This window comes from Schistocerca nitens, chromosome 8 (genome assembly GCF_023898315.1).
Source record: "Schistocerca nitens isolate TAMUIC-IGC-003100 chromosome 8, iqSchNite1.1, whole genome shotgun sequence".
Lineage (NCBI taxonomy): Eukaryota > Metazoa > Arthropoda > Insecta > Orthoptera > Acrididae > Schistocerca > Schistocerca nitens.
This window is the reverse complement of record NC_064621.1, coordinates 441,579,247-441,603,895: the sequence shown is the minus strand read 5'-3', so window position 1 is coordinate 441,603,895 and position 24,649 is coordinate 441,579,247. Positions and strand designations below refer to the sequence as shown.

The window sequence follows — 24,649 nt, the reverse complement described above, 5'->3', positions numbered from 1 at the left end:
AGTAGCTTTATTAAGATGTTTTACAATTTTTCTGTAATTTCCATTGATTCGTTCTGACTGTTTATTTTGTAGTATGTGGAGGTGTCAGGCTTGGTCTGCATGTTGGAAGGCGAATTGAAGGGTTATCGATTACTTGCACAAAAAGAAGGATTCAGTTATAACAATAGCAGGATACGAAAAAAAGGCGATAAAAGAGAGAATGGAATGAGACTGGGATGCATACAAAGCCCTATGAAATACAATCTGTAAACAGAGTAAGCAGTAAAAGACGATAAGAGATATTTGAACAAGGGGTCAAACAACGAAATCAGTATTTACCAATAACATTGTATTCTTTCAGAGAAGGCAAAGGACTTCAAAGATCACTTAAATGGAGTAGACAGTGTCCAGAAAAGAGATTGCAAGAGGAAAAAACGGTAATGGAGAGTAGTCCAATCCAGTCACGTGACTCTGCGAGAGTTAGATTAGGAATGGAGACACTGAAAGTGGTAAAGGTATTTTTGTATTAGGGCAGCAAAATAACTAATGAAAGCCGAAGCAAAGATGGTATAAAATCGCGATCGACGCATCCGTTTGTGGAAGAGAAGGAACTCTGCCAGATTGCATTTCTCACTGCCATACAGGTGCATCACCAGGCTTAATGGTGTGGGCTACTGTTGGGTAGACAACACGATTACCTCTGGTTCGCATAAATGGAAATTTGGACAGTCGGTGTTACAGGTGCATCGTATTAGGGCCTGTACCTATCTTCTATCTTTGAGATCTCCGTAACGCTGTCTTTCAACAAGATAATGCAAGAGAGCTTGTTTTCCAACCTGTCCTGAATCACCTAGAAAGCGGGGATGTTAGGCTGCTGTCCCAGCCAGCACGTTCACTACATCACTGGTCATGTACCGTCACCCGCTCGCCACTATGAACGATGAACTCTGCCGTGGAAGTAAGGCTGCATGGAATGACGCACCCATATCTGTCACCCTAGCTCGGCTCGACTTGATGCCCAACTGCCCTTCCTGTCAGAGGTAACAGCCCTGTCTACACTCACGTGAGAAAGGTCATTGGGTAGCACATATACAGATGGTAGTAGTATCTCCCACATAAAGTATTAAAGGGCAGTGCAGAAGCGGAGCTGTCATTTGTACTCAGGCGATTCATGTGCGTGATTATGGTTGCACAACGGGAATTAGCAAACTTTAAACGCGGAATGGTAGTTGGACCTAGACGCATGGGCAAACCATTTCGAAAATCGTTAGAGAATTCAATATTCCGAGATCCACAGTGTGAAGAGTGTGCCGAGAATACCACATTTCAGGCATTACCTCTCACCAACGGCCTTCACTTAACCACCGAGTGCAGCGGCGTTCGCGTAGAGTTGTCAGCGGTAACAGACAAGCTACACTGAGTGACATAACCGTAGAAAGCAGTGTGGGACGTATGACGAACGTATCCGTCAGATCACTGCGGCGAAATTTGGCTTTAGTGGGCTACGGCATCAGTCGATCGACGCGAGTACGTCTGCTAACAACACGAGGAAGGTCGCCTGTCCTGGCTCGTGATCATATTGGATGGACCATAGACGACTGAAAAACCGTCACCGTCAGCTAAGTATCCATTTCAGCTGGTGGGAGCTGATGATAGAGTTCGAGAGTGGTACAGACCCCAAGAAGCCACGGACCCAGATTGTCAGTTGGCTCTGAGCACTATGGGACTTAACATCTGAGATCATCAGCCCCCTGGAGCTTAGAACTACTAAAACCTAAGTAACCTACGGACATCACACACATCCATGTTCGAGTCAGAATTCGAAGTTGCGACCGTAGCAGTGGCGCGGTTCCGGACAGAAGGGCCTAGAACCGCTCGGCCACCACGGCCGGCCCCAGATTGTCAACAAGGCACTGTGCAAGCTGATGGTTGCTCCATAATGGCGTGGCTGTGTTCAGATGCAATTGACTGGGTCCTCTGATCCAACTGAATCGATCATTGACTGGAAATGGCTATGTTCGGCTACTTGAAGACGATTTGCTGCCATTCACGGACTTCATGTTCCCCCAAAAACGACGAAATTTTTGTTAATACTAACGCGCCATATCAGCGGCCACATTTGTTTGGGATTGGTTTGAAGAAAATTCTGGACAGTTCGAGCGAATGATTTGGCCACCCAAATCGCGCGACATGAATCCCATCGAATATTTATGACACATGATCGAGAGGCCAACTCGTGCACAAAATCCTGTTCAATCAGCACTTTTGCACTTACGAACGACTATAGAGGCAGCGTGGCTCAATATTTCTGTAGGGGCCTTCCAACGACTTGTTGAGTCCATTTCACGTCGAGTTGCTGCAATACGCCGGTCAAAATGAGGTTCTACACGATATTAAGGAGGTATCCCATGACGTTTGTCAGCTCACTATAAGTTTCACAACCAGTGTACCCCAATTACCTATAGATTTAATCGTGTATCCTTCATATTATGCTGCGTAATCAGAATAAGTAAAATTCGTTATATGCTGTTCTTCCTGATAGAAAAATTTTAATGGTCAGTGTAGGTTGTCTCTGCTTGTGTGCCACAAAGTTTAGGGCTTCTGAAATTGGATTCTCAAAGCCAGAGACTGTGTTGAGTGTTGTAGCTACAAATTCTGTAATTATTGTATACATTCTGAAATATCTTAAGGTATTCAATTCTTAAAGAGAAATACAGTGAGTGGCCGAAAGTCATGGAAAGACCAACGGACTAGAATTGTTCGCCGCCTGCTGTAGCCTTTGTGGATCATTGGGTTTGATTAAACGCCAAGGCGACAACGATGACATCAAAATGACCACTCAACAGTAGTTGGCAAAAGGACGGAAGTAGTTTTGAGAACTGTGAAAACAGGTCACACCAATATTCAAGAAAAGCTATAGGAGAAATGTACTAAAACACAGGCCCATTTCATCAACATCTATATGCAGTAGGATTTCGGAACATAAATTGTGTTCGAACGTTATGAATTATCTGGAAGAGAATGGTCTATTTACACATAGTCAACACGGATTTGGAAAAGATCGTTCCTGTGAAACACAACTATCTCTATGCTCACTCGAAGTGTTGAGTGCTATCGACAGAAGATGTCAAATTGAATCCGTATTTATAGATTTTCAGAAGGCTTTTGACACAGTAATTCACAAGTAGCTTGTAATCAGATTCCGTGTTCGTGGAATATCGTGTCAGTTATGCGACTGGATTCGTTATTTGCTGTCACAGACGTCACAATTCGTAGTAACTGACGGAAAGTCATCGAGTAAAACACAAGTGATTTCTGACGTTCCCCAAGGTAGTGTTATAGGCTCTTTGCTGCTCCTCATCTATATCAACGATTTATGAGAGAATCTGAGGAGATGTCTTAGGTTGTTTGCAGATGATGCTGTCTTTTATCGTCTATTAAAGTCATCAGAAGATAAAGACCAATAGCAAAACGATTTCGGTAAGACATCTGTATGGTGCGAAAATTGGCAATTGACCCTAAATAATGAAAAGTGTGAGGTCATCCACACGAGTGCTAAAAGGAATCCTCTTAACTTCGGTTGCGCGATAAATCGGCCAAATCTAAAGGCTGTAAATTCAAATAAATATCTAGGAATTACAATTGCAAAGAACTTAAATTGGAAAGTCGAACCAAAGACTATGTTTTATTTGCAGAACGCTTAGAAGATGCAACAGATCTATTAAAGAGATTGCCTCTTCTGGTATATTGCAGTGCGGCGTGGGATACATGCCAGACAGGAACAACAGAGAATAAAGAGAGAGTTCAAAGAAGGGCAACATGTTCTCTGTTATCGAGAAATAAGGGAAAGAGTGTCACGGACACGATACAGTATTTGAGGTGGACATGATCAAATCAAACACGTTTCTCGGTGCGGCGTGATCTTGTCACGAAATTTCAATCACCAACTTTCTTCTCCGAATGCGAAAATACACTCCTGGAAATGGAAAAAAGAACACATTGGCACCGGTGTGTCAGACCCACCATACTTGCTCCGGACACTGCGAGAGGGCTGTACAAGCAATGATCACACGCACGGCACAGCGGACACACCAGGAACCGCGGTGTTGGCCGTCGAATGGCGCTAGCTGCGCAGCATTTGTGCACCGCCGCCGTCAGTGTCAGCCAGTTTGCCGTGGCATACGGAGCTCCATCGTAGTCTTTAACACTGGTAGCATGCCGCGACAGCGTAGACGTGAACCGTATGTGCAGTTGACGGACTTTGAGCGAGGGCGTATAGTGGGCATGCGGGAGGCCGGGTGGACGTACCGCCGAATTGCTCAACACGTGGGGCGTGAGGTCTCCACAGTACATCGATGTTGTCGCCAGTGGTCGGCGGAAGGTGCACGTGCCCGTCGACCTGGGACCGGACCGCAGCGACGCACGGATGCACGCCAAGATCGTAGGATCCTACGCAGTGCCGTAGGGGACCGCACCGCCACTTCCCAGCAAATTAGGGACACTGTTGCTCCTGGGGTATCGGCGAGGACCATTCGCAACCATGAAGCTGGGCTACGGTCCCGCACACCGTTAGGCCGTCTTCCGCTCACGCCCCAACATCGTGCAGCCCGCCTCCAGTGGTGTCGCGACAGGCGTGAATGGAGGGACGAATGGAGACGTGTCGTCTTCAGCGATGAGAGTCGCTTCTGCCTTGGTGCCAACGATGGTCGTATGCGTGTTTGGCGCCGTGCAGGTGAGCGCCACAATCAGGACTGCATACGACCGAGGCACACAGGGCCAACACCCGGCATCATGGTGTCGGGAGCGATCTCCTACACTGGCCGTACACCACTGGTGATCGTCGAGGGGACACTGAATAGTGCACGGTACATCCAAACCGTCATCGAACCCATCGTTCTACCATTCCTAGACCGGCAAGGGAACTTGCTGTTCCAACAGGACAATGCACGTCCGCATGTATCCCGTGCCACCCAACGTGCTCTAGAAGGTGTAAGTCAACTACCCTGGCCAGCAAGATCTCCGGATCTGTCCCCCATTGAGCATGTTTGGGACTGGATGAAGCGTCGTCTCACGCGGTCTGCACGTCCAGCACGAACGCTGGTCCAACTGAGGCGCCAGGTGGAAATGGCATGGCAAGCCGTTCCACAGGATTACATCCAGCATCTCTACGATCGTCTCCATGGGAGAATAGCAGCCTGCATTGCTGCGAAAGGTGGGTATACACTGTACTAGTGCCGACATTTGCATGCTCTGTTGCCTGTGTCTATGTGCCTGTGGTTCTGTCAGTGTGATCATGTGATGTATCTGACCCCAGGAATGTGTCAATAAAGTTTCCCCTTCCTGGGACAATGAATTCACGGTGTTCTTATTTCAATTTCCAGGAGTGTAGTTTGTTGACGGCGACCCTGACGGGGATAATGATCATCGTAGTAAAATAGGGGAAGTCAGAGCTCGCACGGAAAGATATAGGTATTATGTCAGCTCCAAGCATTCACCGTGGGACACGAAGGTATTGAGCATCTTCGGTCGGAATTTAAAGCTATTGTCCACTATGTGCTAGAGAAGTATGTGCCTAGCAAAAATATAGGGAGGGAAAGGATCCACCTTAGTACAACAAACATATTAGGAACTTGCTGAGAAAGCAGAGAATTTTGCACTGACGAACAGAAATTATGCGAAATGAAAGCAGCTGTCAAAAGGACAATGAGAGAGTCCTTTAACGAATTTGAAAGCAATATTTTATCTGCAGATTCTAAAAATAAACCCAAAAAATTTTGGTCGTACTTAAAATCTATGAACGCTCTTGCTGATGAACAGAAGGCCGAAATTCTAATCCTAGCTTTCAAAAACTCGTTTAAGGTAGAGGACTGCAGCACCATTACCCCTTTCAACTAGCGAACAAACGCAAGGATGGCTGACATAGTGTTTAGTGTATTTGGGATTGTAGAACAGTTAAGATCCTTAGACGCCAGGAAGGCATCTGGCCCAGACGGTATCCCCGTAAGATTATATGTTGACTATGCTACAAATATAGCACCATTCTTAGCTATCATCTATCAGAGATCATTGGAACAGCGGAAAGTTCCACGGGACTGGAAGAAGGCCCAGGTCACAGCAATCTATAAAAAGGGTATAAAATCGGATGCACATAATTACCGGTCAATTTCACTGACATCGATTTGTTGTAGAATCATGGAACACATTTTCTGTTCAAACATAATGACCTTTCTAGACTCTGAGAAGCTCATTTGCAGAAACCAGCACGGTTTTAGGAAACAGCTGGCCCTCTTTGTGCATGATATATAAGAGGCTCTAGATACCGGCTCCCAGGTTGGTGCCATATTTCTCGACTTTGGAAAGACGTTCGACTCGGTTCTGCACTGTCTCTTGCTCCAAAAGGTGCGCGCTTACGGTCTATCCGATGACATATGCGGTTGGATAGAAAGTTTTCTAACAGACAGGGAGCAGTATGTCGTCCTGAACGGGGTGAGTTCAACAGAAACAGGTGTGCCTCAGGGCAGCGTAATAGGTCCCCTGCTTTTTACGATTTACATAAACGATCTGGTTGATGGTATTGACAGCGGCATTAGACTGTTTGCCGATGATGCTGCAGTCTACAGGAAAGTAGTATCATACGAAAAAATGTGAAAAAATCAATGAAGATTTGCAGAAAATAAATGCGTGGTGTAATGACTGGCAGCTATCTCTCAATATTAGAAAGTGTAACCTACTGTGTATAACAAGGCGAAAATCCTCATTAATGTACGAGTACAAAATAAATGCCCAGTCTTTAGTAGCTGTAACATCCGTCAAGTATCTGGGTGTGACTATTCGAAATGATCTCAAATGGAATGATCAGATTACACAAGTAACGGGTAAGGCAAACTCTAGATTACGGTTTATTGGTAGACTCCCGAAGCGATGCAGTCCTTCAACAAAGGAAATAGCTTACAATACGTTAGTTCGTCCTGTCTTGGAGTATTGTCTGTATGGGACCCTTACCAGTTGGGTCTGATTCAAGAGATTGAGAAGGTCCAATTAAGAGCGGCAAGATTCATGACTGGTACATTTAGCCATCGCGAGAGCGTTACAAATGTCATAGAAAGTTTGAAGTGGGACATCCTTGCAAATAGACGGCGCGCTAAACGAAAGGGGCTCCTCACTAAATTCCGAAATCCGATCTTCACCGAGGATGTAGAGCATATATTATTACCACCAACTTTCAAATCGCTCAATGATCACCATTCAAAGATAAAGGAAATTAGAGCTCCTACTGAGGCGTTCAGACAGTCGTTTTTCCCTCGCGCGATCCGCCAGTGGAACACTGGGGGGAAATATGACTTTGGCTCGAATTGTGCCCTCCGCCACACACCGCTTGGTGGCTAGCGGAGTATATATGTAGATGTAGATATGTTCGTTTTTTCGAGCGCTGTTCGAGAGTGGAATAACAGAGAATTAGGGTGAAGATGGTTCGATGAATCCTCTGCCAGGCACTTAAGCGTGATTTGCAGAGTATCCATGTAGATGCAGATATAAATGTAAGTTGAAAGGTAGATAAAGGCATAGTTTTCACGCAATAATAACTTTTTGAATATGCGCTTGCGTTTGCCCAATATAAAAGTGCTACTTGCTTATAACATACATGTCTTGGATAAGACAGATAACACACGAGTGGGAACTTTTCCACAATACGATCATGAGAACAAAGGATACACCTCTCACCGAATATTTATATTTTGGCCCACGTATCGCGTTTTGTTCTACACACTCTTTGCTGTAGGTGAACCTATTTTTAGATGAAAGATTCAACGATCGCCCACCGGTTTATCCTCAGGCGAGCAGAACAGAGGACGGCGCCTCTCCTGTGAAGTTTTTAAGGGGGAGTCGCGAGCGCCGCTTTTAAAGTAATTACGGCCCGTGGAGTATTCCGCGCGAGAGGAGCCATCGATCGCGCGCCGGCGCGCTAGGCGCACCACGTCCCCAGAGCTGGCTCGCCGCCTGATGACTAATGGTGCTCCCGCTCATCAGCGTCCCAACTTCCCTCCGAAAATACCCTTCCGGGGGATCTTCAAGGCTTGCTAGAAGTCCGCCGGTACTCGAGTACCAGCGCTTGCTGCAATAACTAACACGAAACTTAAGTAATTAAAAGAATGTTTGGAAATAATGACAGAAGTTCGACAGAGGGCTATACCTGGAAGAAAATAATTCAACAATGATGCAAGGAATTAAATTACAGAGTTCGTTTACGTTTTCAAAGAATGGCAGTAAGATGTACGGCGTAGAAACACAATGCTTAGGTTTTCGTCGGTGATGTAATCATAAAGACAGAAACATTTGAAACAGCGACAGAAACAGGTACTGTACGAGAGAAGCATCAGAACAAACTCCAAATTAGTGTAAGAACTTTTTACAGTCTTTATGAACTGTTTAAAAGACGTTATATTCCACTACAGAAGATTTCATTCTGCTGCTGAAATTTCTGTGTTAGGCTATCGTTAAGCACAAATAGTTAGTGGTATTTCACAATACAGTTATGAGTAAAGGTACCAATGTTGGGTTGCGACCCACTTCAGAGCAATGGAGGCAATAGCTATGACCGCTAACGGAATTAGCATTAAGCCTTCATTTGCGCCATTCGCATACCGGTTGAAATACAGATCATTCGCGTTTCCAGGGGAAAAGCAAAGAAATTCTGCCTTATTTACAGATTTCCCGGGAATATTTCTTCTCTTGCACAATCCAAGACGTCTTCTGTTACCAGTGGATGCACACGCCACTTGTGGTCGTCATTTGTGTACGATATATCAATATATTATCATTTTATACCTTCCAAGCCGGCCGCGATGGTCTAGCGGTTCTAGGCGCTCAGTCCGGATCCGCGCGACTGCTACGGTCGCAGGTTCGAATCCTGCCTCGGGCATGGATGTGTGTGATGTCCTTAGGTTAGTTAGGTTTAAGTAGTTCTAAGTTCTAGGGGACTGATGACCATAGATGTTAAGTCCCATAGTGCTCAGAGCCATTTTTTATACCTTCCAAAGTGTCCCATTTGATTCCTGTGAAAATTTCAAAATTTCACCAAGACTGTCTTAGGAAAAAGGAAGGACTGGTTGAATTAATAAATAACTGAATTAAAGTAGTTAGTTACTGGGTAAAGATACCTACTTTCAGCTCCCATTCGTCCGAATTGGTTAGCTTTTAGGCAACATCGAGTTATAGGTAGTGCGAGCATGTAATTCCTTACACACAATTAGCGTTGGATGTCAAGGCGCATGACAGATTTTAAAGGTTTTTTGGCCTTGTAGGTGTCCAGCCAGCGTCCACATACCCGTTTGACTGTCTCATTAGTGTTTTGCTAACTTTCTGATAATTGCATTGCAAGCGGGATAAGGCTGGCGAAATAAAAACCTCTCTAACACAGTGCAGGTACTGTTTAACAAATAAAATGTTTATTTTACATTTGTTTTAAGACTGATCTGCGGACTCATTTAATAAATTAGTTACTCCTCAACAACACGAAGTAGTTCACAATGATAGCACGAAAAAAGTGCTGCGGGAAACGTTTCTAAGCCCACAGTCCCATACAGAAATTTTTGAAAATTCCTGGACCAGTCAAACGAAAAATTTTAGGCGCTTTTAGTAGCGACAGACGCGAACATATGTCTTGGTTCTATGATTTTAAACAACCAACTCAGTCTGGACAATACTAGCTCTGCCCTTAAACAACCTTCGATTTGGCATTGAAAAACCTACAAAATGCCTTTATTGTACGTGTTACTGCTAAAATGTGCATCTAAACATGTCACATATCCACGATTAAACGCTCCTTCTAACGTATTGCGAAATGCTAAGTTCATTACTTTTTGTGGACAAAACTTATATAATGTCATCCTCATCTGTCACGCGCGTATGTTTGCAGAACATGAGGAAATGTATTCTTTTTGAATATTAATAATAAATATATTAAATTTATCGCCCCTTTAAGTGTTATACATTTTTTATTTGCTGAAGCAATTTGTTTGTGACTTACCTTGTCAGCCCAAAAACTTTCGAGACTGGACTAATTAAAAAACAGAGAAGAGTTAAGACCGTGGTTTTAATGATTTATCTTTCCTACATAGTCTGCTTCCATTTGAGTTCACCTCACAGAACGTTCATACAACCCTATTGTTAGATAAGTAAGATTTATTTTTGAAATTCAACTGTTGCTAACAGGTATAGATGTTCTACTTTCAGATGTTCTAGTTAAAGCGACATATGATAATTTGTGCCGGACCGGGACTCGAACCCGGATTTCCCGCTTATCGCGAGTGGTCGCCTTACTACTGAACCTCTCCGAGCATGCTTCCGGAGCGATCCATTTTTCCATACGTCACCCACCTATCTGTTTCTTCTCATAGGTTATTAACTCTAGATGATTAAAGCCCAGTAAAATGTACGGCTGAGATAGAGTATAAAACAGGACATTTTGTACTTAATTTGGTATGTAACATATCACTGGAGCTCTAACAATTGCAACTAACTATTTCGTAACGTATAAATTATGTCTACCTTTGAATAAAATGAGGGGCAGTAATATTTATGATTGGTTACTAGGAATGTAACATTTTCCCGCCTTTAGTGTTCTAGGGTTGATTCGCCTACGTTCACACATCTCGTTATTCCCGCGCAGGATTTAGAACCAAGACAACGCGAAATTGAATTTCAGGAATAAATTTCAATATTTGAAACTTTAGTTCGTCATCAAATGTAAAAAGAGTTAGATAAGACCTTCTTCGGGATGTTGTTCAACTCGCACGTCACAATGGCTTGCATGTCGGCCATGTCTTCGAAGCGTTTACCCCTCTGGCGAGTTTCTGCAACTTTGTCGTTTTGTGGTAGGTTCTTATTGACAACATCAAGTCCTTTCGCCTGTGATGATTTTTTCCGCTTTTTGCATTTCAGTCAAGTCGTGGCAGGCCTCAACATGTAGTTGTTTTCATTCGGAACTCAAGGTGTGAGGGGGAAACATTGCACAAACTTTTCTTCTCTAAAAAACATTGTGGATAACTTCTTGAACACTCGATTCGGATATGTTGTTCCAATGTGATTTTAGACACAAAAACGTTGACACACTGCGGTCGCGCGTCCACTGCGCAACACAACGACAGAGCACCAAAATATCAGAAGTGCAAAGACCTCGTTACTGCACAGAGACAGAACGTCAGCTGCGTTCCAACTGACTTGGGAGTGAATTTTGAATACGAGAAATATGGTGTGGAAATTCGTATTATTGATTTTTTAAATACTAGTACTAGGTGATTGTATTTTTCATTTATTCTTTACGGGTGGGTCTGGCAGCCTGGTGGTAAAGTGCATTTATTTGTAAAGCCCAATTTTGCGATTTCAGTCGTATGGCTGTTATCAGGTGGAAATTATGTTTTTGATTACGACCATCTCGTGCGGATTGCTCTCTTTGAATTGCAACGTATATACAGTATGTTGCTCTTATCGTGCTTAATATTTGCTCTTGTCCGTAATATTGGGTGGGGTAAATGATACGACATTTGTTTTTGTTTCATTTAAAGCAGAAACTGCTTTCGTCACAGGCTATTCCATGGACTTGTGTCTGTTTCTTACTACCTACGAAGCCATGTATGAGCTGCTCGATTTAAAGGCACTGTAAGTATGATGCTCGTATTCTACGCTATTTTTGTTACCATCTGTTTTTCGTACTCCTGCGTTTAAGGGAGGCCACCGGAATTTTCATTGACTTCTGCTAAAATGTAATGTTTGTAGTACCTGTTAATAACGCGTGAAAACATTTGTGTAACTAAGTCGCATTTTTAGCATTTTCAGGGAAGAACACTCTGGTCACCAACAGCACAGACCATGGAGGCTACTCATCTACATGTACATCCATACTCTGACAGCCACCGTGAAATGCGTGGCATTCACTGGCAAGAATCAACACCATTCAAAGCAGAATTACATACCCATTCTTTAGCGAAAACATGTTAACATGGAGCTCTCCATTAAATGCGAGAAAGTACGGAAAACGGATGAAAACAAAAATGACGTAGAATACGAGCAATACACTTACAATGAATTTAAATCAGCAGTTCACACTTAGATTCGTAAGCAGTAACAAATACACTCACTGATATTATATGCATAATATACTACGTTTTCTTTTCTTTCATTTTGTGAAAAGCGCAATTTAAATTTCTGATTATTTAAAGCAAGTTTCCAGTCTTCGAACCACTTTGTATTGTTATCAAGGGCTGACTCGATATTTATGCAGCTTCGTACAGGCGGGACTTCTTTGTAGATAACTGCATCATTTGCAAAAAGTCTAAGAAATAGTGTCTGCAAGGTCATTAATATGCAGCGTGAACAACTCCGGGGTACACCCGAAGTTACTTTTAGACTTGTCGATGGATCTCCATCCGAGATAACATGCTGCATCATTCTAACCAAGAAATCCTCAATTCAATCAGAAATTTCGCCAGTAACCCAATATTCTCCTACTTTTGATAATAAGCGTAAGTGTGGCACTGAATCAACTGCTCTGCAGAAATTGAGAAATACTGCAGCTATGGCTTTTAGGGTGTCATGTGAGTAAAATGTGAACTAGATTTCAGTTGATCTATGTTTTGGAAATCATTAATCGTTGTGTACGACATGCCTCAGTACATTTTGTCGATGACATTGAATCTCTGTGAAAGACGGCATTGGCTTTGGAAGATCAATTGAAGGGAAGGGATAGAGCCATGGAACAAAGTTACAAGAAGTCTTAAGTAAAGCAAAAAGAACGGTAAAGGATTGAAGTCGAATTAAACCAGCCGATGCTGAGGGAATTATTTTAAGAAATGGGGTGCAAAAATTAGTAGAAGAGTTCTGCTATTTGGGCAACACAGTAAGACAATGACAAACGGGGACAGGATATAAAATACAGACTGCAAAGAGCAAGTAAAGAGTTCCAGAAATGAGAAATATGTGTGTACATCGAATTAAAATTAAGATGTTTCGAAACACATTTCCGAAGGTATACGTCTGGAGTGTAGTCGTACTTAGAAGTGAAACGACGCAGACAAGAAGACAATAGTTTTCGCCAAGTGCCGCTAGAGAAGCGTGTTGCAGTTCGAATAAGTAATAGAGGTATTGAAACGTATTATGGGGAAAAGAGCTTTGTAATAAAACTTGGCTAAAGTAAGGTATAGGTTGACTGGACTTACCTTGTGGCATCAAGGGACAATTAATTTTGTACTGAATGGAGATATGGGTGAAGATAATTGTTGAGGGTGAGATCGCGTAACTACTGTGCCAGATTTAGAGAAACGAGGGAAGTGGTACAGTCTGAGTAAGAGAAGGGACATACCCATGGGAGACGTGCTGAACCATCAATGGTTAGTTAATTTGGTAGTGGATGGAAAGGCAATGGGGAGGGGGGGGGGGGGGAGAGAGAAGTAAAAGGTTTGAACACGTAAGCAGGTTCAGCGCTCTTGAGTAGGTAACCAGTTTCAAATGGATGTAGAGTGCAGTAGAGTAAAGACCTGCGAGGAGAGTTACATTAAGAAAGTCGTCTGACTGAAGACTACAAACTGGGATAAAAGACGCCTTAACACTGGACTCTATAAGGCAAATTTATCGACATTAGATCTAAAAAGTAGATGGTAAATTTATAAATAGCACAAAATATTCGTGGCCGCGGTGGTCTAGCAGGTAGAGAGCTAGACCCAGGCACTTGAGGTCCTGGGTTCAATCTCGTACAGTGGAGGGGATTTTTCCTCGTTCCAGTCCCTCCAGGATGGCTCCAGGTCCTCTCAATCTGCTGTAAAAATGAGTATCAGAGATTTCTCCTCGGATAGAAGATGACCAGGGTGACTGACCTGCCATTCTCCCCCTCCTAGTGTCGTGGTACAGAAAGTCTGCAGTCAGGGCTATTGCAGTTTTGTGCCACAGGCTTTACATTTTTTTCTTTTTCACCATATTCATCGAATTATAAAAGGATGTAATGGGCATGAGTGCAATTCTTTTTATATGTGGTGCCTTAATATGTACACATCAGAATGTTCGTTTTTTCTCTTCATCTAATAGACTCCCCACAAATATGTCATAATTTACAGCCCGATGCTTTCTGCACGTTCGCAACTTGACCATTAATCTTTATTTATTCAACATCGACTTTGTCCCCTTCAGTGTAATCCCTACACACTTGTGACAGCGCTTTTTCCATTATTGGATGGTACCCACTTTTCGTTATGGTGTTCAGCTAGTTCAACGATTCTGTTTTTACCTCATCAATGGTGGCAAAACGACGTCTTTTCACAGTGCTCTTCAGCTCCGGAAATAGAAAGAAGTCGCAGTAGAGCATGTCTGGTGAATACGATGCCTTCGGCAACTTAACGGTTCTGTCTTTCGCCAAAAAGTCACGAACAAACATTGATATGTGAACGGGAACATTATCGTGACGCAATTTCCACGAGTGGTTTTGACACAATTCTGGTCGTTCTCTTCGAACTACTTCACGCAAACGGCACATAACATACAGGTAATAGCCCTCATTCACTGTACGGCAATAGGTCAGGCATTCATGATTCACTATCCCGTTGTAATTGAAGAAAACAGTGAGAAGAACCTTCACATGTGATCCAAGTAGTCGAAATTTTTTCGGTCTTGGCTCTTCAGGCAGTTACCATTGGGACGATTGGGCCTTGGCTTCGACGTCATACCCTTATACCCAAGTTTCGTCGCCTGTTAAAGTGACTGATGTCGACTTCATTCAGCTGTTCCTGAACGATGTCTACGCGACGTCGTTCTTGGTGTAAATTCAACAATTTCGGGACAGACTTTGCTGCTACACGTTTCACGCGCAAAACATGTGAAAAAATTGCATGGCATGAACCAAAGGAAAACCGACATCATCATCAGCCTCTCTGATGGTGATTCGGCGAGTCTCCTGAATCATTTCCCTTACTTCTCCCGTCCTGTCGTCAGTGACTGACGTGTTAGAGCGCCCAGGGCGGTCCTCATCTTCACCGTCTTCTCGATCCTCTTTGAAACGTTTACGCCAGTCTTGTATCAATTCGCCAAAAGTCACAGTCAACATTTCGAGTGCGGTGCTGCACTTTATTCAATTTTTGAACCAAAATTTAAAGCAAATTCTTTGATCCACCTTTTCGAAAGTAAAACTTTACTGAGTCTCGAAAACACGTATAAGCCTTCCGACATTCAACGATAAACTAAATATGCAAAACAGCTGAAAATGCAAACATACACCAGGGAAATGTGTACCAAGAAGGTAAATAAAAACTGAAAATCGGATTATAAAGTTTGCGAAATTCCATTTACTTTTTGATCACTTCTCTTATATATATTGTGATCCTTATTAACGTTTACAATGTCCCAAAGCGATGCAGATGCCGCTGAGATAAGAAATTTAACATAAGACACATGGGGCTGCAAATGTCGACAAATATCCCAAAACTGTGACAAATGTTGAACATTCGGCCACATCAGATAACGTACCTCGCATGCCATACATGCAGCGACTGGACTTGTTGATCCCACCCTTGCCGGTGGGGGGCACTGCTACATATCGCTCCACTAGGTTACTCTATTTTCGGACACCTTTGCTGCCAGACGCAAGATTCGAACCCTGAGCCCCGTGCGCAAAAGCCGTAAAGAAATATGAATGTTTTAGTTGGACAATTTTTTTCGCTTTGTGATAGATAGTCACAAACGTGTAAGTACGTGGTATCATGTAACATTCCGCCAGTGCGGACGGTATTTGCTTTGAGATACATTACCCGTGTTAAAATGGGCCGTTTACCAATTGCGTAAAAGGTCGATATCGTGTTGATGTATGGCTATTGTGATCAAAATGCCCAACGGGCGTGTGCTATGTATGCTGCTCGGTCTCCTGGACGACATCGTCCAAGTGTCCGGACCGTTCGCCGGATAGTTACGTTATTTAAGGAAACAGGAAGTGTTCAGCCACATGTGAAACGTCAACCACGACCTGCAACAAATGATGATGCCCAAGTAGGTGTTTTAGCTGCTGTCGCGGCTAATCCGCACATCAGTAGCAGACAAATTGCGCGAGAATCGGGAATCTCAAAAACGTCGGTGTTGAGAATGCTACATCAACATCAACTGCACCCGTATCATGTTTCTATGCACCAGGAATTACATGGCGACGACTCTGAACATCGTTTGCAGGTCTGCCACTGGGCACAAGAGAAGTTACGGGGCGATGACAGATTTTTTGCACGCGTTCTATTTAGCGACGAAGCGTTCTTCACCAACAGCGGTAACGTAAAGCGACATAATATGTATGTACTACTGGGCAACGGAAAATCCACGATGGCTGCGGCAAGTGGAACATCAGCGACCTTGGCGGGTTACTGTATGGTGCGGCATTATGGGAGGAAGAATAATTGGCCCCCAATTTATAGATGGCAATCTAAATGGTGCAATGTATGCTGATTTCCTACGTAATGTTCTACCGATGTTACTACAAAATGTTTCACTGCATGACAGAACGACGATGTACTTCCAATATGATGGATGTCGGGCACACAGCTCCGTGCGGTCGAAGCGGTATTGAATAGCGTATTTCATGACAGGTGGACTAGTCGTCGAAGCACCATACCATGGCCCGCACGTTCACCGGATCTGACATCCCCGGATTTCTTTCTGTGGGGAAAGTTGAAGGATATTTGCTATCGTCATCCACCGACAACATGCGTCAGCGCATTGTCCATGCATGTGCGAACATTACGGAAGGCGAACTACTCGCTGTTGAGAGGAATGTCGTTACACGTATTGCCAAATACATTGAGGTTGACGGACATCATTTGGAGCATTTATTGCATTAATGTGATATTTACAGGTAATCACGCTGTAACAGCACGCGTTCTCAGAAATGATAAGTTGACAAAGATATATGTATCTCATTGGAAAAACCGAAATAAAATGTTCAAATGGGCCTAAGTTCTGTATTTTAATTTAAAAACCTACCTGTTACCAACCGTTCGTCTAAAATTGTGAGCCATATGTTTGTGACTACTACAGCGCCATCTATCAAAAAAGTGGTCCAACTAAAACAGTCATATTTCTTTACGTGCTACACGAATGTGTAATAAAAAATAGGGGTTCCTATTTTAAAAAACGCAGTTGATATCCGTTTGACCTATGGCAGCGCCATCTAGCGTGCCAACCATAGCGCCATCTGGTTTCCCCCTTCAAGCTAGACAAGCTTCGTTCTTTGTAGTTTTTTCGTTTGTTGTTTATTGCGTGAGATATTTAGCCCGGTCACTACATGGTAGTGATAGAGCGAGGATATGATCACGGTATCTCTGTGATATGGAATGCAAGAATAACTTGTGTTTTCGGTTTTCTCCTTGTGTTTCAGGTGAGTTGCTGTTGGCTGCGCTGAGCTTCCTCCAGCTGGCGGCCGTTCCAGTTCTCGCCATTGTGGCCTGTGGCAGATACGCTGTGAAACTACGGGTCACTACGTAACAGGTCTGTACAGGCTTCTGTACTTCCATAAATTACTGATTCTTTTGCGTCAATCGGGTGCAACTAAGCACGCACGGTTGTCATACTGGAAGTCGTGGACGACCTATTTACTCGATCCCGTCACATTAATGTGATCACCACCTATGCTCGACGTCAGCGTGCAATAACAAGAAGACAAGTCGCAAAACAAGCAGCGGAAGTTTTATAAAGTGTGTCGGGGTGACGTGGACAACAGTGCAGCCGTTGTCATAATGTGGAAACTGAATGATTTATCTGACGTCCAAAAGGGCGTGAGCAATGGTTTTCGGGCCAATGGTGGAAGCGTCTCCGACCCGTCAGGGTAGCCGAGAGCGCTGAATGCGCTGCTCCCTGGACTTAGGTAGGCGCGCCGACCTCGGGTCGAATCCGCCCAGCGGATTAACGACGATGGTCGGTGTGCCGGCCAGCCTGGAAGTGGTTTTTAGCCTGTTTTCCACATCCCGCTAGGTGATTGCCGGGCTGGTCCACACGTTCCGCCCCAGTTACACGGCTCGCAGACAGCTGAACACATTCGCAGTTTTCCATGGATTACACTAGTCGCAGACAGTTGGGGTACATTAATTCCGTCCTGGAAGGTACGGGCTGGTGGCAAGAAAGGGCATCCGGCCACCCAACTAACTTTGCCAAATCCATTTAACCATGCCGACCCTGCGTGACGTGGAAAAAAGCACAAGCGAGAGAGAGAGAGAGAGAGAGAGAGTGGAAGCATTTCTGAAACAGCAAAGTTTTTTAACTGTACGCATGTCTCTGCCATTAAAGTACATGGAAAAATGGCGCTATCCGAAACCGGCGCCGAAACTGTACTGCACCACGGGCCATAGATGACAGGGGTAAATGACGGCTTCGGAAACGTGTACGGACGAATAGAATTGCAACTGTTGAGCACCTGACCATCCAGGTGAGTCAACGGGCTACCAACAGCGTTTCCTCAACGACCGTTCAGCGAACGTTGCTGCTTATGGGCCTCCACAGCAGGCGCCTGGTTCAAGCAACCATGCTCCCTGCTTTTCGTCGGCGACGAAGGCTGGAATTTGCACGTCATTATCACAGATGGACATCCATTGAGTGGTTACAGGTGGCCTTTTCAGATGGATCATGCTTTAAGCTTCATCAGACAGATGGCCGTTGACGTGTACAGCGTAAAATGTCTGAAACCAAACACATTGCAACCAAGAGGTAGCGTTGTGATCTGGGGAATGTTTTTGTAGCGTTCCCTGGATGATCTCGTCATTCTGGAATGCACAATTTATCAACACAAGAATGCATTTATCCTTGGGGACCATGTCCACCCCTACTTGCACTTTGTTTTTCCTCGGCACTACAGCACTTACCAGCATGACAGTCCGCAGCTCGTGGTAGTGCGGTAGCGTTCTCGCTTCCCACGCCCGGGTTCCCGGGTTCGATTCCCGGCGGGGTCAGGGATTTTCTCTGCCTCGTGATGACTGGGTGTTGTGTGCTGTCCTTAGGTTAGTTAGGTTTAAGTAGTTCTAAGTTCTAGGGGACTGATGACCATAGATGTTAAGTCCCATAGTACTCAGAGCCATCTGAACCATTTGAACCAGCATGACACTGCAACGTGTGGCACAGCTCGGTCTGTACGTGCGTGGTTCGAAGAGCACCAGGATGACTTTACCGTCCTCCCATGGCCACCAAATTTTCCGGATGTAAACCCAATCGAGAATCTGTGGGACCACATCGATCGGGGTGTTCGCGACATGGACCCTTAACCGAGAAGTCTATCATTAAAGTCCGCATGTATCCTCATCCCTTTTTATACCTCCCACAACTTCACTGACACTCTTTCTACACGTTCGCGCTGCAAAATGTGGTTATTAAGGCTTCTGACAGGTGGTCGTACTGATATGACTGGATCCTGTCTATGGATATATTTATTTTTCAGTCATCTAACTATAAAGTTTTTGATTACTTTCAACGTAGTCTCCTTTTCTTAGCACATCTTTTTCCCACCGTACTATATGCCTGAAGAATACTTTTTAGCATAAGTTGCTCTAAGAAACGAGCTTACCACTTTCTCGACGTCCTCCAACATCTCGTAGCTCTGATGCGACAGCTGCTCTTTCACAAAGCCGAAAAGACGGCATTTTGGCGTTTATGGAGGACTTAGAAAAATTTTACCACTAAAACGTCATCATTTTCTGCATAGTGACACGATTAGTGTCCCCACCTTAGGTTAATTTAGCATTCGTGGCAGTGACTGCGCCTGTATGGCTAGCCGAAATAACTACATAAAATATGGTCGCCAGGTCAATATAACGCTACGATTCCTCTGAAAGAATAACCGAGCACGTTTATCCAAACAGAAATGATCTGGGTAAGGGGGCATCAGTTCGACTCTACTTTCAGGGTTGGACAGCAGTTTTGTGAGCGTGGACCGATTCTAGAGCTGCAAAATGAGTTGGGGGGAGGGTGGGGGGGGGGGGTAGCATCACACATTCTGTCAATTGGGCTGGTCACGTATAAGGATTTATTAACACTGGAATCCTGCCAAAAACTTCAGATACTCTTAATGCTTTCTATGTCACGGGCTATAATGATAAAAGACACATCGATAAGCGTGGAAGAAAATCAAAGATACTTTTGTGCCAGGGTTTTGCTACGCACGGAGAGATTACCTACATACCGAAACGAAGTTTGCTGTGACGTTGGTTACCTTAATGCCACACGGGCCTAGCAAGAGATGCAGAGGCTCATCCTTCATGGAGACGACAAAACGATTCGGCTCCTCTCCATCACTGTCCCTACAAGTGGGCTCTTGTACCATCCCGATAACTGTGGCCTTCCTATCGGGATTGGCTTCATGCCCAGTGTCATCGTAAAAGAATAGATGAATACTACTACTACTACTACTATTACTACTATTAGATTCTGCTGCATTGGCTCCTTCCAGTTTGCCAACACATCTGGTGCTTTAGGTAGGCTCCACTCACGTCAAAGACAGAAGAGTTTGTCTCTGTGAAGTTTCCTTGGAAGGTCGGCATTCCACGAGGCATGATCCTGCCATTACCTATATCTTATTCACCAAGTTTTAGCCTAACAGACTCGATCTCACTTTCTGTCTCCAGAAGTTCTCCCAACACGCGACCGTAAATCACGTGTCGCTAATACGTGCCACGCTGTACATCTGCCTTCTCACTCGTTCACGTTATTGACAGATTTTTTTTTTTTGAGTCATCAGTCATAAGACTGGATTGATGGGGCTCTCCACGAATTTCTCTCCTGTGCCAACATCACCTTCTCTGAGTATCACCTGCAACCTACGTCAGCAATTGTTTGCTGGATGTATTCCGATCTCTGTTTTCCTCTACAGTTTTTCCCTCTGCAGCTCCCTCTTGCACCATGGAAGTCATTCAGAAATGGCTCTGAGCGCTATGGGACTTAACTTCTTTGCTCATCAGTCACATAGAACTTAGAACTTCTTAAACCTAACTAACCTACGAACATCACACACATCCATGCCCGAGGCAGGATTCGAACCTGCGACCGTAGCGGTCGCGCGGTTCCAGACTGTAGCGCCTAGAACCGCTCGGCTACTCCGACCGGCATGGAAGTCATTCCCTCATGTCTTAACAGTCCTATTATAATGTCCCTTCTCCTCGTCAGTGTTTTGCACATATTCCTTTCCTCTCCGATTCTGCCCAGAACCTCCTCATTCCTTACCTTATCAATCAACCTAATTTTCGACATTTGTATCATCACATCTCAAATGGATTCTATTCTCTTCCGGTTTTCCCACAGTCCCTGTTTCACTACCATACAATGCTGTGCTCCAGACGTACATTCTCAGAAATTTCTTCCTCAAATGAAGGCCTGTGTTTAATGCTGGTAGATTTCACTTGGTCAACAATGCCCATTTTGCCAGTGCTAGTCCGCTTCTGATGTCCTCCTTGTTCCGTCCGTCATTGGTTATTTTCCTGCCTAGGTAGTAGACCATCTACTTTGTGACCATCAATCCTTATGTTAAGTTTCTCGTTGTTCTTATTTCTGCTACCCCTCATAACTTTCATCTTTCTTCGATTCACTCTCAATCTATATTCTGTACTCATTAGACTGTTCATTCCATTCGGCGGATCATGTAATTCTTCTTCACTTCCACTCAGGATAGCAATGTCATCAGCGAATCTTATCATTGAAAACCCTTCACCTTGAATTTTAATTCCATGCCTGAACCTTTCTTTTATTTCCATCATTGCTTCTTCTATGTACAGATGGAGCAATATGCGCCAAAGATTACATTCCTGTCTTACACCCTTTTAATCTAAGCATTTTGTACTTGGTCGTCCACTCTTATTATTCCCTCTTGGCTCTTTTACATATTGGATTTTATCCGTCTCTCCCTATAGCTTACCCCTATGTTTCTCAGGATTGCGAGTATCTTGCATCATTTTACATTGTCGAGCGCTTTTTACAGGTCGACAAAACCTATGATCGTGTCCTGATTTTTCTTTAGTCTTGCCCCCATTATCAGCCGCAACGACAGAATTGCCTCTCTGTTGCTTTTACCGTTCCTGAGCTCAAACTAATCGTCATCAAACACATCCACAATATTGTTTTCCATTCTTCTGCGTATTATCCTTGTCAGCAACTTGGATGCATGAACTGTTAAGCTGATTTTTTCTTACGCATGCTGATTGTGCGATAATTCTCGCCTTGTCAGCTATTGCGGTTTTCGGAATTGTATGGATGGTATTTTTGCGAAAATCAGATGGTGTGTCACGAGACTCATAAATTCTACATACCAACGTCTACAGTCGTTTTGTTGCTACTTCTTCCAATGATTTTCGAAACTCTGATGGGATGTTATCTTCCCCTTCTACCCTATTTGATCTTATTTCCTCCAAAGCTCTTATAAATACAAAATCGACTACTGGATCCCCTATCTCTTCTCTATCGACGCCTATAGTGTAGACCGTATACTCGTAAGGTGTCAAAATTATACGGACGGTACTTTTCGGTGTGCTTTACCAAAAAGTGTAATAAAATGTTGTTATATCACATCCTTTATTTTTGTATTCCTAAAGGACAGGTGGTTGTAGGTTTGATAGTAGAAGCATTTCTAATTATATTGTCAGCTGACGGGACCCGACCTTGGTTGTGTGTTAGCGACATCGCCATGATTGTTATAGAAAGGTAACGGACGAACCAGTGCAATGTAAACATTGGACGTGCACAGCGACGTTGCACGTGCTAGGTATTACCGAAACAAGAGACGTAAACAGTGATTGGGTTGTCAAGAACGTGTAATTCGTTTTACATAAACAATGCATTGAGTACAACCGGACGTTTTCTTTACAACATTACCATAACGAAGGTCGTGGTGGTAAAGAAAATCTAACATAAAAAATGTGTTTCCCTTAGTACAAAATCAACCAATTACCACGTAATTTTTTGCGCGTTAATTACAATCAACTGTTTCTTCTGTTTACAACAATAGCATAACGAAAATTAAATAGAGATTGTTTCCGTTTTCTACAATAGTACCGTAACAAAAATGAAACCAGCATCACTGTGTTTCCTGTTACACCAATACTGCAATAGGTGTTGGAAACGTCCACCATTCGATTCGAAACATGCTTAAGTACGACGAACCCAGTTTCGTCGCACTCGTTCACACAAACGCTCATTTGCCTTTATGTTATTGGCAGCATCGGAAATCTTCTGTGTTAGTTCGTCCACATTATTTACTTCTGAGCATAATTATGTTTCTTCATGGGGTCCCAAAATTAAAAATCCAGTGGATTTAAATCAGGACTGCGTGCTAGCCATCAACGTGGACCAAAATGTGCTATTCATTGTCCTGCAAATCGTCTGTTCAAAAATCTTCGCAATGTGGGGTGGAGCACCATCGTGCAGAAACCGGATGTTATGACGTACGGCTAACGTAATATTTTCTAACTAAGTTGTTAGCAATGTTTCCTTTAGAAAGGATCGGTGACTGTTACCAGTAAATTGTACAGGTAAAATGTAAGGCCCAATACTGTAATCATCGACTATACCCGCCCATATACGAGGGCTATTCCGAAAGTAAGGTCCGATCGGTCACGAAATGGAAACGACTATGAAAATCCGATAAAGCTTTGCACAGATGTGTTGGGTAGTGTCTCTAGTACAACCCCAGTTAGCATCACGTCGCTCTTCTCATTTCTGAGCTCGCAGTGAGTGCGTAAAGATGTCTAGAAAATAGTGTCTGCCGCCAAGTACGGGGGCCTGGTGAGAAATTTCCCCTGAAGCTATGCAGCTAACATTACATAACTGTCGTGCTGTTTCGTCTTCAAGACAATTATCAGCCGCATTCTGCAGGGGCAATGAAGATGCTCCTGCATCGTTTTCAAATGGAAATGTGAGATTACCCACAATACAGCCCGTAATTGTCTCCCTCTGAGTTTCAGCTCAGGTCACATGAACCGCTGGTTATGAAGACAACATTTCGGCACAAGACAACGAGCCGTAGGCCAGCGTAGAGAATTGGCGGAGAGCACTGGCGGCTGCCTTCTATAGCGAGGGTATGGGAAAGTTGGTACAACGCTACGATACACGTCTAAGTCGGGTCGGCGACTATGGAGATAAGTAGCTGCAAGGTGTATCTAACTGTTGCAAATAAAACATTTTTGATGTTTACCGTGGTTTCCATTTCGCGACCTATCGGACCTTACTTTCGGAATAGCCCTCGTATTTACGGAGAAGCGGTGCTGAAAATGTGTTGCTACTACTTGGTGCGCATCCTGTATACTCCACATTTGCATGTTATGGAAATTGGTTATTTCGTCACGAGTGAAACACGCTTCATCTGTGACGAGTATTTTGTTTACAAAATCACGCTGCACACTTTGCAACAAAAACCACTCTGAGAATTGTCGTAGCGGAGGGAAATCTTGCTCTTCCAACGATTGTACTCGTTGAATGTGGTAATACTGCAGATGCTCCTCTTTCAAAGTGCGATGAATGATAGTGTGCGGTACATCCACTTGGCGTGCGATACTTCTGGCACTCTGAGTAGGATCTTCGTGCATGCGCTCCAGAATTTGTTCCTCAGCTTCCAACGTACGTTGTGGGCCTCTGCCTTTCGCGCACGATAGTAAAGAGCTAGTATCTCTCAATCTATGCAAATTAA

The 24,649-nt window shown here is 43.9% G+C and overlaps 1 protein-coding gene across 1 annotated transcript in view; it reads left to right on the top strand.

Annotated features, from left to right (window-relative positions):
- The window catches only part of LOC126199600 (uncharacterized), a 1,222,178-nt gene that overhangs the window by 619,613 nt on the left and 577,916 nt on the right, over positions 1-24,649 (top strand). Inside the window, exon 3 of the mRNA XM_049936527.1 lies at positions 17,375-17,484. The gene's annotated coding sequence lies outside the window, so the exon portion shown is untranslated. The remainder of the gene's footprint in view (positions 1-17,374; positions 17,485-24,649) is intronic.